The sequence below is a fragment of the Dipodomys merriami genome, unplaced genomic scaffold, assembly GCF_024711535.1.
Source record: "Dipodomys merriami isolate MVZ:Mamm:240054 unplaced genomic scaffold, mDipMer1.0.p SCAF_10, whole genome shotgun sequence".
In the NCBI taxonomy this organism is placed as follows: Eukaryota; Metazoa; Chordata; class Mammalia; order Rodentia; family Heteromyidae; genus Dipodomys; species Dipodomys merriami.
The window spans coordinates 48,097,119-48,112,505 of NW_027202271.1; the positions used below are offsets into that span (position 1 = coordinate 48,097,119).

General features: G+C 38.0%; 1 long non-coding RNA gene across 1 annotated transcript in view; it reads left to right on the forward strand.

The window, feature by feature from the left end:
• The first annotated feature begins 9,177 nt into the window (after nucleotides 1-9,177).
• The window catches only part of LOC138805680 (uncharacterized), a 61,509-nt gene continuing 55,299 nt past the window's right edge, over nucleotides 9,178-15,387 (forward strand). Inside the window, exons 1-4 of the long non-coding RNA XR_011365619.1 lie at nucleotides 9,178-9,288; nucleotides 9,941-10,049; nucleotides 10,965-11,078; nucleotides 11,602-11,780. This is a non-coding gene — a long non-coding RNA (uncharacterized lncRNA). The remainder of the gene's footprint in view (nucleotides 9,289-9,940; nucleotides 10,050-10,964; nucleotides 11,079-11,601; nucleotides 11,781-15,387) is intronic.

The following is a 15,387-nucleotide window of genomic DNA, read 5'->3' on the forward strand; positions in this document are numbered from 1 at the left end:
GTGTATGTCTAAGACACTAAGTGTGACCATTTTCTACCTAAATGTTGTGCAAGTTGTTTGCTCACTGTATGTAAGGTACTATAATCAGTCCAGGCTAGCAAACAGAAAACATTTCCTTTCTACTTACACATACTGCCTTTTATGTAGCCATTTTATAGTTTCTCCTCTCTACTTAAGCACTATGGAGTGTGCTGTACTTAGAACAATATTCAAAACATATCTATATTAGTTAAGTAAAGGTGTTAAAGGAAACAGTCCTTCCTCCCATAGTGGGGAAATGGATATCTGCTTTTTTGTTCATCTAATTTTCCTTTTAAGTGATTCACAAATGTGTGTCCAATGGCATTGTAGAGCTTTATAATACTCTAGTCAATGTACCCTTAGTTTTCATGATGATTTCCAATCTTTTTTTTTTTTTTGTCATTCATGAGGCTTGAACTCTGGGCCTGGGTGCTGTCCCTCAGCTCTTCAGCTCAAGGTGAGCGCTCTACCACTGGAGCTACAGCGCCACTTCTGGTTTTCTAGTGGTTTATTGGAGATAGGAGTCTCACGGTCTTTCCTGCCCGGGCTGGCTTTGAACCGCGATTCTCAGATCTTAGCCTCCTGAGTAGCTAGGATTACAGGCGTGAGCCACCGGCGCCCGGCCCAATCTTTTTTTCTTATACTGAAGTTGGAACTCAGTGCTTTGTGCTGGCTTGGCCTACTTTGGCTGGCTGGTACACTTCCATGTGAGCCACACCTTTAGTCTGGCTTATTGCTGGTTATTTTGGAAATTCAGTCTCACAAACCTTTCTACATAGGTTGGCTTTGAACTGCCGTCCTCTGGATCTACTCAGTAGCTAAGATTACAGGTGAGAGCTGCCACCAGTGCCTAGCCACCATATCTTTTTGAATAACTGTGTTGTACTCATAGTTAGGTTATCATAAGGGCCCAGGCTCACATATGCATACATACACATGCACAGATTTATTTCTTTCAAGGACACAAGTCAGATGGCCAAGCTCAGAAGCAGAGATTATTCTGACACAGATCTGCCTTTTGTCACAATGGCATCCTAGGAGAGAGAGTGTGAAGATCTTGAGCTTCCAGAATATTCTACCATCCTTACAGTAATTGCTACATGCTTTTAGCTATATTAACAAAGAACGTCTCTAAACCTCCTGTGTGCAGATGCCTTTCTACCTCACTATTCAGAGACAGCTATTTTTAAAATTTTAGAATTCACTTGCAGCCTTATTCTCTGCAAGATCTTCTCATCTATTTCAACGGTGTCAAACTATGATAGAAACAGAGGAAAATAAGGATAGACTCTATGTGTCACTCACGCTGGCTGAGAGAGAAGCTGAGAGAGCAAGAATCGGGTGACAGAGGAGTAAATGTACCATCATTTGAAAAAGAGCCCTTCTCATTCCAGCTGTATATAACTTACCCATTGTAAACTGAGTAAGATTGTTAATAATAATAATAATAATAATCCCTTACAAATGTCTAATGACATATAACTTACCAAATCCTGCTTAGCTGCTAATTCATTTCATCTTTTTGACAGTCTGTCCATTAGTCAGCACACAGCTTATTAATTCCTCTCTGTGTCCCATCCCTCTAGTGAGTTCCTGATACATCAGGTCAGACATGTAGAAGAACTCCAGCCTTGACTAGTTCCCCAAAGGCATTATATTTTGGGATCTTGCTTAGTGATACATTACAATGTGGAAATCTGTGCTGTGGTTGACATCCATCTAGAGAGAATATAAATCACTGAAAAGTTCAGGTCAGGTATCTTAAAGTTATTGAGGTCATGCTATTTATTTTTTGAGACACGTGAAAGTCTTAAAAATGGGAGGCATGGATTTAATTCCAAAAATTTATTTCCTGCTCTGTCAGGGAGTCATTTGGATTCTATCCATTTCTCTAGTCAATTAACCCCCGATCATCATACTCTCATGACCTATAGATGGCATAAGATAATTAAATACCTTGTAATTATAAAAGGTGTTAGTTAATGTCAACTGGGTATGTAGTTTTGAGTGCTTTACTCCATTGCTCTTGAAAATTACCCACCTATATAGGTGATGTATATGTAAGATTATATTTTACCCATGATTATATTTCTTTAGAAAAAAAGTCCCCAGTGTTGAATAAATATGGTTATATTGTACAGATTGCTGCTTGATATCTACAGTACTGAATTACTTGTTTGTGCTAGCCATAGGTCTTTTTTTTATAGAATGTTAAGGATCTGTATGATGTTTTATTATGAACTCATGCTTTCTGAATTATATACATTATCTGACTTGTTATATAAGCTCCACAAGGTATTATTACCAGCATCCTATAAAGTAAGTCTCTGGGCATGTAAATGGCTTGCTCACAGCTATGTAACTAATAAGTGGTGGAGAAGGAACACAGTTTCATCTGCTGAAGTCAACAACTTTTTCCATCAAGCTACAACCATCTCAGAAACTCGTCTCTCAGAATTTGTGTCAGGGGATTTCAATCAGCTTTGTGAGCTCTTCTGTCAGGTTTGGGTTTGGTTTGGTTTGGTTTCCCCCCACCCAAGCTTGTCAGAGGAGGCAATATCAACCAACGAATAAGAAATTCAGAAACCTCGTAATCCTGATTGTTGGTGAGAAGGGATATTGTCTCCAGTATTACCTTTCTTCCCATTCACCTGGAGAGAGGTTCATAGAATGCATTGTGCAATAGAGAAGTCACTTTATTTATCCTACCATACAAACAAGACTGATAGAATGAGGCCCTTTATAATTGCTTTTTAGCATATATGAGAATAGTAAGCTTTGAAAGGAAATATGGGAAGAGGCATTTTCCATTTACCTTGGATACAAAATAGATTTTCTGCCTTTGTTTGATGAAAGGAACAGGCAGTGCCCATTCTTCCCAGAGAATATAAAATAAGAGAGAACACTGAACACCAGGCTTTTCTGATCACCTCCTACATTTTGTTTGGTTTTGTTTCTTTCTAATCAGAAACCTGTTTTTAAACAAGCGGTCCAGATGTTAACAAATGACATAGCAAAGTCACTACCTTGAATGTGCTCAGAGAAAAAGTGCCATGAGAAGGTAAGGGCCATCTCTGAGGAAGCCAGGCCAGTGCTGTTAATAATTATCTGAAAGGAATGAACAGTACCAGAGAGGTCACAAGAGCTAGAGAAATCTAAAACGTCGGAGCAGGCCTCTACTTTTTCGTGAGATATTGTTGATGCTGAATGCAAATTTCTGGCTCATATAAAGCTGCTAACAAAGCAATCCTGTCCTCCCCTGTTCTAGAATATTAAAAAGAGATGTCTCCTGTATGTATTAAGCCACTTATAATTATTTCTGACATGTTGAGTATACTGGGAATACAAAGAATAGGAGAAGATTGGGAGAAAGAATTTTTAATGTGCTATCAGTCTTCAAAGAATTGAATGAGTGGCCTTAGAAACCATCATTCTTTAAGAATGACACTAGCACTTAATAAACCAACAGAGAAAAATATTGAAAGGAATCCTGACAGCATTCTGGGATGAGTGTAATTTTGAACAATCAGGCACAATTTGAAGATCAAACTTGGTGTCATGCTCGGTGACTTGTAATTTTACAGAATTATAAAAAAAACAAAAACAAAAACAAAACTGTGAACAGAAAGGAATGAGAAATATGTAACACTATGGTTGGGGGTGGAGCCTCCAGAACCTGAGACTTCTGAGAGATCCCTTTCCTCTGACCTTGCTGGGTATGCAAATGGTTTCATTATGTTAAAAAAAAATAACAGAGGTGAAACAATCAAGGTTTCTGAAGAAATGAATTTCTAGTTTCTCCACAGAAAAAGGTAAGTTTTGGAATGTCTGAGAGCCTCTAAAGTGCTGTCTCATTAAAATTTATGATCAGAATTAATTCACATTCATTTTATTAAGAAGCAGATCACCCTAGGTTGCATTTATGTGCAGAATCATCAAAAAGGGATGCTGGGAAATGACAGCAGGTCTGCATTCACAGTGAGGTATGCTGGGTAGAATGGATTTTCTCATTTTTCCCCCCATTAAAACAAATTTTCCATTTGGTGTTTGGAGTTATTTGTTAGAATCTCTATATGATGCAAAATTAGTAGAATTGTTTTTAGACAACTTAGGTTAAAAGATTTTAAAGAATTTAAGTGAACTGAAATGGAAAGCAGTAACAAACAATAAAACCATCACAACTAAGTAAGAATTGTGTATTTTTTTAATATGTGTATGCCAGTCCTAGAGCTTGAACTCAAGACCTTCACACTGTCCCTGAGTTTTGTTTTGTTTTTACTTAAGAATAGCACATTTCCACTTGAGCCACACCTCTCTTAGGGCTTTTTGTTGGTTAATTGGAGGTATGAGTCTCACAGACTGTCCTGAATAGCTTGGCTTTGAATCATCATTCCCAGATCTCAGCCTCCTAAGTAGATAGGATTACAGGCTTGAACCATGGGCGCCCAATAAGAATTGTGTATTTTGGTGGGAACAACCTAAAAATGCATTTGGGAAGCTGGGATTAGATAACAGGATCCAAGAGGAATAGAGTCGAGGTAGCCACAATAGAGTTGTAGATACGAATGTGTGTGAGAGAATGAAGACCATAGTGTGCCTGGCTCTGTGTTCAAGTGACTAGAAGAAGCTGTGAGATCTGTGTAATGCTGGGAACACTTGTACCACAGCTAACTTTCTCACACAGCCACTGATTAGTCCACCTCTTTGCTTCAGATGCTCATCTACTCAAATAGGAAGCTCATCTTTGTTTGGCCCCCTTTCCTGACCTGGCTCCCCAAATCCTCTTGGTTGCCCACTGTCCAGTGAAGCATCTCCTCCATCTGCCTTTAATGTCTCTGTGGATAATCCACCACTAAAAATGTTGACATCTCTTACTAGTTGCAGTTGCCAGTGTCTCTCTTGGCCTTTCCATTTTTCTTCTCATTTTGGATTAGTGTATCCGCAAATTTAATCTTTTCTTTTCCCCTCTGACATTCCAACCACCTGCTTTCCGTGTGTCTCATTTTAGAACCACTCCTCACTTGACACGTAGGTGATTAGCTTTGTCGGGATCATTTTGTCCTCATCTAGAGAGTCACAGGCTGAAGATTGCTAAAATCTAATTTGCAGGATGAGATTCCTCTGTCGGAAGTTCATGAGACCCCTCTGTTGGAGAGGAGGGTGGATGTTGACAGAGATGAGTTTTGTTTAGAGACAGTCATGGAATGAAAATGGAGATGTTGGGTGCTCTGTCTACCATTTCTCTATTCTCTTCATCCTAAATGCATCTATATACCAGTCCCTTTATTCTGGACCAAAAATTACGCAACACATTAAGATTTCCTTTTCCTCAAGAGTGCCAGAAAATGCTGGGTCTATGAGATACCAGGAAAGGAAGAAGAGGGTCCTATCACTGCTAATTCCTTGTGGAAAATGAAGTCACCCAGCCTATAGCACCAAGTCCCTAAAAGGCTACATCAGGATTTCCAGGAGGACTGACCTAGGGTGGCTTCTCTGTGCTTTTCCTGTTGGACCTCTAGCCGTTTTATACTCTGTGGGCACAATTGTACACATTAGAGCTGAAGGGAAGATATTTCATTTTCTTTGTATATCACTTACCAACAGCTTCATGGCAAAAAGTATCCAGCTAGTCATTTTCTCCTAAAATTGGTGTACTTGTCCTTAAAGATGGAAATTTCTAATTTCTAAATCATCCATGTGACCTCAAGGAGTTGAGCTGTAAGCATAAATATAAGCATGGAAAAGGGGAAAAGGGAGAGATAAGACACCTGGATGGATCTGACAGTCTTTCTACCCGCTGAACTGCACACTGGTAGAAATTGCGTCATTTCTATTCAGGTCAATTGGACTTGCGTAACACTCTGCCCAAATCTGAACTGTGATAGAAAAAAAAAATCATGCCAGCACACTTTCTATGTTATTTAAAACCTTTCTAGACAGGAAAAACTTGCTTATAGATGAGTATCTGCCAACATCATAAGCTCTGATAACTTCTAAGATATTGTCATAACCCAAGATTTGTCTGTGTTCTTACAAGATAAAGAGGAATAAAATCATGTGTGAATATGTGTGATAGTAAAAAATGTAAAGCCAACCAAGTGTCTTGTGCTGAAGGGAGTTCCTTTGACTGCACCTGATTTTTCTAAAGGCTGTATTTCACACCCAGATAACAGTTTTAATTGTGAGGGTCTTTATCAAGCGCTTGCCCTCTGCCTACACTGGATTAAGCATTTTGGATGGATGAATGAATTTAGAATCATTTTTAATTTACATTTTATAGATTAGGAAATTAGCTAGGACATAGGGAGATTAAAGACCCTGTCTGATTTGTAGACAGCATCCATGTCTGATTTGCAGACAGCATCCATGTTTGAGTTCAGGAGAGCTGATGCTGTAAGGCTGCATTGAGGTGCAGGCTCTTCTCCCAGGTCCTCTTTGATCATTTTTATTCTTGTGGTTCTTTTCTTCTTTGATATTTTCTACATTCATGAGCATCTTAAAGTTCATGTCTTAAAAGTGTAAGTGATCCCTTGAAATGAGGGTTGGGAGAATATATTTTTTGCTTCCTAAGGTATCTAACTCATTCTGAAAGAAAAAGATGCTGTGCCAATAGGAAGGAATATACCTGTAAGTGAGAAACATAAGTGAACCTGGTGGCCAGAACAAGTCATAAAGTTTCAGTCCAGGCATATTGAGTTCACTCAGAAAGAAAGAAAAGAGCCAAGGTAAAGAAATCTCTTTTTTATTTATTTAAATCTTCATGAATTGTAGCTTTGAAGATTAGAGAGATAACAGTGAACCAGACTGCCTATGTTCAAATTCCAGCTCTACTACTTACAAGCCATGTGATCCATGCAAAACAAACTTGCTGTCTCTGTGGTTCTGTTTCCTTGCCTGCAAAACCAAGGTTATAGTGTTTACCTTAAAGTATTGTTGTGAGGTTAAATGAGTCCCACAGGTACAAAGATGTGGAAGAGTACCTGGCATATAACTAAGTACCAAAAGGGTGTTAGCTGTCTACTCATCATTATCTTCACATTCATCCCCATCCTTTGCATCTTTGAGGGCTTAAAATGTGTGTGGCAAAGATACTGACAGTGGTTTTTATGAAGTTAGATGTTTCTGAGGGCTTTCGCATAGGAAAAGAAGAGACCCCCCCCTTTGGTCAACTTTGGTAAATAAGGCAGGTCTTGGATCATCTAGAATACTTTGAATTTATTATTTGCGAGGTAATTTACAAAGTGACCGACTAGTGTATTGCAATGGCATAGTCTGAACTTGGAATTGTTCCCAACAAGGGGAGATTTGATATATAAATTGCACAATTATTAAACTGAGGCAGGGAGACTGAAAACTTATCTTGAACATCTGAAGCCCAGTATATTGGAAAATATGAGCAATGCCTGCCTGCCAAAGTGCAAGTGATAAAGGAAGTCGCAGTGAGCATTTGCCCTCATCAGTTATTCTTGGGGTGATACTGGTAGTGTATTTCCAAGATTAGAATCTTGCTAGTTTCCCACATACTTCAGTCATTGCTTCTGCTTTCTTCAGAGAATATCACTGGAGCTGGGGTTCGTGGCTCATGCCTGTCATCCTAGCTACTCAGCAGATGAGATCAGAGGGTTGGGGTTCAAAGCCAACTCAAATAGGAAAGTCCATAAGACACTTACCTCTAATTAACCAGCAAAAAGCCAGAAGTGAAGCTGTGCCTCAAGTGGTAGAGCACCAACCTTTAGCAAAAAAGCTAAGGGACAGCACCCAAGTCCTGAGGTTAAACCCCATACTGGCACACACAGACACACAGACACAGACACAGACAGACAGACAGACAGACACGCACACACACACGCACACAGGCTTTATTCCCTCCACGCAGATTGGTCCTACTCTGTCAACTCACTCATGGGAAAGACTGGCAAAATTCCAAAGGTGATTAGTATATAGTATCTATTATTTTACAGGGTAGAGTATGTTTGGGTAGATGGAAGGGAAAGCCTGTAATTTCATAGCTATTAGTAAGAACATTTCCACGAAACCTCTTTTTATTCTAAAAATTGGTTGAAAAAAATCTCTGTTCAGGATGATTTGGGAGTGCTAAAATAGAATTGGCTCATGGTTGGTACTAAATCTTGACCATGTAAGTCAGGAGAGTGTAAATATTGCCTCCCAAATATTGATTGCCTTTTGACCAGCTATTTTTTTTCCTTTCTGGAGATTGAAACAATCTTTTCAATTATTTGCATAGATTGAAATAATCATTTCGATTATGTGACTGCTGATAGTTTTTCTCCATCATTGCAAGATTAGAGTGGTAAGGTGGAGTTCTATGCTAGTTAAGGTACCAACACTGTCTTCTTTAGAAAGAGTGACTGAGCTTAAATAGATTGTGGAGTAATCAATTATTACATCAACCATACCCATTGTCTCTACCCCAGGGGGACACCTTTCTTCTCACAGCTCCATTGAATTGCACATTGAATAAATAAATAAATTAGAGTAACCATTGCATCATGCTTTTCTATCATGTTGGGTCATTTTCATCCGGTGCTTAGTGATTTCATTGGAAATGAGCAATTAGGTGAAGAAGCTACACCCAAGCATCCATGGGTCAGCTATGTGCACTCTAGCTGCCAAAGGCGCTTCTCCTTCTGAACAGAGCGCTTTGCTCAGCCAGTGTAGACATGGCCTGATAAACAATGGAACTTCTTCTTTGAGAACTGGAGTTTGGATTGACCCAAGTCTTTAGTTATAAAGAAAACCAATGTCTACAGGTCCGATGAATGGTCAGAATGCCTGTATTGCAGTGAAATGGAAGCCCAACTCAACAGTATTGTGAAGAGCAGTGTAATTTATAATGAACTCGAAAGGGGGTAGCCCTCAATGGTTGCAAAGGCTAATCAAGGGACAAGCAAATCAAGGTTTTAATGGGAGCTTAAGTGTCTGTGGCAGGGAAGTTGTTCTTGCAGGTTTATGTCTGTCGGCTCTTTACACTAAGCCTGTCAGAGTGCAGCTGGGTCCTGTCACTTTTAACCACATGTCATATAAGGTCTTGAGAAAAATAATCCACCTTGGATTTCCTTCCTGAGGAATTTTATTGGGTAGAGGAAACATAAAATGAACTTTTCTTTCAACACTGTATTTTTGTTTTGCAGATTCTCAGGCTATTGAAGTAAATGAAGAAGTAATATTTATCCACTGTAGGTACGCCACTTCTTTCAGAATGGCTGTGGAAAATGTATTCAGAGATGCTGAGATATGCTGACCAAGGTGAATTCCCATACTTTTCAGGTTTAAATCATGTGTGTCAAGAATACTGGAAACATGACTTCTTGATTGATCCTTATTTAATTTAGGTGGGGTGGTTTTGGGTTTTATTGTGTGTGTGGGTTTGTATTTGTGGAGAAATGGGAAGAGAGAAAGCCAGTGAGTTTTGCCCACATTTAAAATACTTTTCATGATGTATAATACCCTCCCGATCTAACCCATCCTCTACTAGGATTTGATAGGCTCCAATCTACCCCATCAAGGTCTTACCAAGTTTTATATTTTCAAAACATGATTGTGGGGTTTTCTTCCCCATATTCAACAAAGGTTTTGATTTTGGAGGTATTTAAAAATTGGAATTTCAGCTTTGATACTTTTTTCTTCTAACTGTGTCAATTCCTTCAGAGAAACAAATGCTATTGGTGGTATACGAGTTAGTTGTGAGGAAGCCTAGGAGATTGCATTCAAATGATCTTTTAAAATAGATGGTCACATAGTCTTTAAGTAGTCCTTGTTAAGTGGCTCAGAAAAATAAGGCAATATTAACATCTTGAGAAAATAGAAACTACATTTCCTTACAGGTTGAAGTTGTGCTTAGTAGCCTGTGCTTAAGTCATTCAGAAATTACACGGTTTTTGTTGCTGTATTTTGTTAGAAAGGAAGGAGAAGCTGTTTCTACAGGTGTCATACAAAAATCAATACCGAGCTACGGATTATTGGATCTCATAGAACCATGGAGGCTTGGCAGTGAAATACTTCCAAAGGTGAGTTGGGGCATTGATTTTCTTTCTTAAGCTTGAAGAAATATGACACATGGACCTGAGAATAAATGTAGATTGGCAACAAGTGTAGTTTGAAACAACACTTTCAGAAAGTTAGTGATTTTTTTCCCAAACAAATGAATGAGCTCATTTAATCAGAATTTGAGCACATAAAATTATCTCACTTGGCCAACCAGGTTGATCCTGCCTGTAATCTTAGCTTCTTTAGAGAGATAGAGATCATGAAGATATGGTTTGAGGACATCTCAGACAAAGTGTTCTTTAGATGTCAGGTTAAGTAGTAGCTCAACATGGTGTTCTTGTCAGCCTAACTCTCTGGGAAGTGTAAATGGGGCTAATTGTTATCCAGACTAGCCAGGATGTAAATGTGAAACCCTATCTGAAAAATAAAGGTAGGGGTGTGAGTCAAAATTATACAGTATGAGTCTAGTAAATATGAGGCACTGAGTTCAAACTCCAGTACTGTCAAAAACTAAAAAGAGAGAATCTTATTTATTTTTCTTAGATTTATCTTGTAGACTTTCTTTCTAGGCTGTCCTCAACCCTATCCTCTAGATCTTACCCTCCTGAGTAGCTAGGATTATAGAAATGAACCATTGATGCCTGACTCATGACATTTTGTCTATAATTCAGATTCAGTGATTTTATATTCAGAGATGCAGCAACCCTTCAACTCCTAAGAATAAAACTTTATTTACATAATTTCTCTAAAAAATATGAGCCTATCACTGACCTTCTTGGGTTAAACAGCATATTTTTTTCCAGCTAATTTGTGCTATAATTTTTTGAGCTACTTGATTGTGTAGTGGTTTGACAGTTCTAGATTTCTCAGACTTGAAAAACTACACATAGCATAGTCATTGTTTTATTGCATTGCTTAGCATTCTTTCCGTGCAGGCAGCCAGTGTGTTTTGAGGTTGGGAGGAGAAATCCCACGGGAAGTCAACTCAAGAATATTTTCTGCATTCCTCATTCTATCATGAGCACGGTACACTTCCATCTTTCTACAAGGTAAGAGATTTATTTATTGGAAGTTGACTTTCAAAGGTAGAAAGTATGTTTTGCTTCCATGGGCATATTTTTGCACCCTGTAATAGAGAGTATATAGGGTGGTTTTTATGAGCCAGAAAATGATGGAAACCATTTAAGTCACTCATGCTCACACTGTAGCATGCTCATCTGTCCCCAGGTAGCACTTGATGGTTCTACCCTGGGACCTACGTTCTGTAGTATTGTCTTCCTTGGGTGAAGCAAAGTGGTAAATTGGTCCTTTTTATAATGAATTTGTGCAACTAGATGATTGAGGAAAATAATTTAAGTCTTAAAAGTTACTACTTTGCTCTGTCTAGAGATAGATATAATCTGAGTTATAGTCATTTGTGTGATCTGAATTTGATTATAAGAAAGTTAAAGATATATAAAATGCTGGTAAGTTCATGGTAATGAGAATAGAAACTTTAATATGGATTTTTTTTTCTTTTTATTGGGCAGTAGAAAATTCTTCTTATTTTTTTTTCTTAACCCGAACTTTCAGACTGGCCAAAACAACAAGAATTGTTCATAATTGATATTATAAGCTTGGATCACCTAGTGAATATCCTGAATGATTGTACCCAGAGAAAATGTACTATAAAAAAGATGCCCATTAAATACTGCTGCATTATTAATAAAGTAATTGGAAAGTGGGAGATTTTGGATTCCCCATTGGATGAGGTAAGATTTTACATCATATCCCATGAAATTATATTTGAGTTTGTCGTTATTTCTTCACAAGTTTACAAGTATCAGCTTGATGCGGAAGTCTATAATATACTAATCCTGTGTGCATTGTCTAGATTAGGAACAATTTGAGATGCTTAAAAGTGTGCTACTTAATGAGCTTGCTTATATACAAAGTTATTTTTATTCTTATTCCATCTTTTGTAGCTTAACAAACCATAACATATTATGGAATATATTTAAGTAAAATATAAATTACATAAATTATCATTCTTATTGGAGAAAAGACAGGCCATTTCTTATAATTCTTGCTGAGGCTTTGTTTCTGATATGTGAATTTTTAAATATAAGCAACTGAAAACACAAATAATGCACTTTCAAATACTCTATAGTTAAAAGGGGAAATAAAAGATTTTTGTGATTAAGCGTGGTTCTTGCATTTGCTGTTGTAATAATGAAATGTCTATATGAAAGAAATAAAGAAGTAGAAAAGACAATAGTAGAGACAGATGCTGGTGGCTCATGCCTGTAATTCTAGCTACTCAGAAGACTGAGATCTGAGGCTTGTGCCAGCCTGGGCTGGCAGAAAAGACCCTGTGAGACTCTTATCTCCAGTTAACCACCAGAAAACTGGAAGTGGTGCTGTGGCTCAGAGTGGTAGAGCACTAGCCTTGAGCAGAAAAGCTCAGGGACAGTGCCCAGGCCCCATGATCAATAAAAGACCAAAAAGAAGACAATAGTAAGATGAAGGAGAAGCTGGACAGCTGGACATAGGTAAACTTCCAGGTATTTGGGGACACACTGTGTGGTAGCCCAAGATCTAACCCACTTCATTTGGTATAATACTTTATTGACCAAAATAGGAGTATTCTTTCTGTAGCTCAAAAACCTTAATGCTTAATTGGGCACGTAAGTGGCTTATACCTGTACTCCTAGGTACCCCTTGAATCTCAATGACAGAGCACTAACCAACCAGATTCTAGGCCCTGAGTTCAAATCATAGTGCCAGAAAGTAAAAATGTGTTGAACATTGCTAACCCTGTAAGTTTAAAATACAGTTTCCATTAAGTTAAATATATGTTGTACAGGTCTGAGTCAGGTGTTAAAACCATTTTCTTTTAAGGTTAAACATATTTTATGATGAGTATCTACCACATAATTACTGGTTTGTAAAATATGAATATCTAGGGGGAAGAAGTATCAATTAATTGAGGTATAATTATCCCCAATGTGGAAATACTCTGTGGAAATATGCCAGTGTTATAGAATGCAGTGTCTTGGTTCAATAACACATTGATCCTTGCTTTCTTGTCATTCTTCTGGATCCTTTTTGGATGTATCTATTCTGTTCATTCCTAACTCCTCTATCATATTCTAGTTGGCAGTTAAAGGACAAAATAGCAATAAGGCTGCCTGCCTTACATTTTTCCAGTGCCACCAACTGGGCATTAAGCTGGCTTAACATTTTGAAAGCCCAGCCCATTTGGTTCACAGCAGGATGGCAGGATAAAGTACTTTTATAATAATAATAATAACAATAATAACAATAATAATAATAAAAATACACGTTTCTTCGAGTTCTTGGTAGAACTTTTCTTATTTGCCAGTTGGGGAGTGGGGGTTGGGAGGATAAAAGAAATGAAAGTAGGTTGGGAATCAAATGACTGGGGTATTTAATCAAATACTCAGCAACTTCTGATTACAGCATTTAGAAATTTCACTCTTGGGGATTACTGGGGTGGATTTTGTCAACTCAAATGGGTGTCCCTTCTCAACACACCACTGGGCCATTCCTACTACTCTAAGTAGCATGTAGTGAGAGAGTTCAAAATTATTTTTTATTAATAGCTCCTAGGTTATCAGAAATGAAATTCAAAGGATAAAAATTCTCATTAAATATACATATATTTTTGATGTTCCTCAAATGGTACATGCTCCTTGGCTTTTTATTAGAAAAAAGAAATCAAGATAATTTGGCTGGGTTCTGTTGATTGGATTATTCTTTCCTAAATGCTGAGTATAAATCTTTGTATTGAATGAGGCTCATCTAGTCAACCAAATGTCATAAAGCATATCACATAGCTTTCTCCTTGATCTTTTGACCTTTCACCATGCATGTGAGAGTTTGAGGGGAGGTAAGACTAAACAGTAGTGGATTGTATACTGGTTGCCTTTCTGCAAATGTCCATACTGACTATCTTGTTAAGAAATATCTGTCTAGGACTCCTTTTACAAGAGTCATCTAGGACAAATAAATATATAGTCACATTGACAGAGGAAAGTGTGAAGTACTGTAGTGTCAACTTACAGTGATATGACCATAGCTCCCTTTATGAATTAATCAAAGTGTCTCTCAGCTGGTATCCATGCTCATCCATTGAAATACACAATACAAAGTCTCTTCCCCCTGGAGTTGGAGCCTGTATCTGTGCCACTTTACCATAGGTGTATGTTGAATCAAGCATTGACAGAGGGGGTTGGTGGGAAAGGAAAAGAACTTTTGCTCACGAGTGTTAGCAAGCAAAATAGGAACGTTTTTAGGCCTTGAAATCTCTTCCAGGATGTGGTTCTTTCTGAAATCTCTTCCAGCACATAGTCCTTTCTGGTTTTGTAGTGAAATAAATTCTTTAGCCAATTTGTCCAGGTTGACAAAGATTTTTCTATTTATAATTGTTGCTCAGGGTGGATAAGGTAGCTTGAACACTCATCTGTTCTCTGAAAGGTCACAATCATTAAGTCAAGAATATTTCTAAGTTTCCCCTCTCTTTAACTTGAGCAACATTGCCATAGAGATCGTGATGGCCAGCTCATTCAGATATTGGGTGGAGATGTCTCTGGTGCGCATGAGTGCCCTATGTTCTCCTTTATTGTCTAGTAAGTTGAGGTCTCACTTTCATTTTTAGTTGGTATGTTTTGGTTTTCAAAACACTTTCTTTAGTCCCAGATGATAGCAAGGCCAGCATAGGAGAGGTAGGGCATCAAGATGAGTCATTTCTTAGTTTCTTTTCCAACTTTGTTAAGTGACAAATGCAAGAGAACAAAATATCATACTTTTGGTTTTAGATTAAATAGCCATATCAAATGCAAATCACGGCAGGATTGCCATGATGAAGCATAAGGGGAGGACCAGTTCCCCTTCAGTTACTCCTAGGGTCCATAGGCAAACAGGCAGTTGAAAAGCTTACAGCTTCAAAAGAACATGTACATTTCCTGCTAACATGGAGAAAAATCATAATCCACCTTGGACAGATTCAGTTTTAAATAGGAAGATCACCAGTCCATGACCTAGGACAAACACCTACATATACACGAATCTATCTATCCCCTCTCCCATCTCTCTTTTCTCTATCCATATATACTTTTTCATACGTGCATTCTTGTCCAAATGCTTCAGGCAGAAAATAAAAATGATAGGAGAGAGAGAGAGAAAGAGAGAGACAGAGACAGAGACAGAGAGACAGAGAGGATTCCTCAAGATCTATGAGTATTACTCTAAAGAGATACCAAAGCAGCACCATTTCAATTTCATATATGACCTTGAGATATTCAACACTATTTTACATTCTATTCTATCCTGTATCATGATTGCTGTATTATTTTA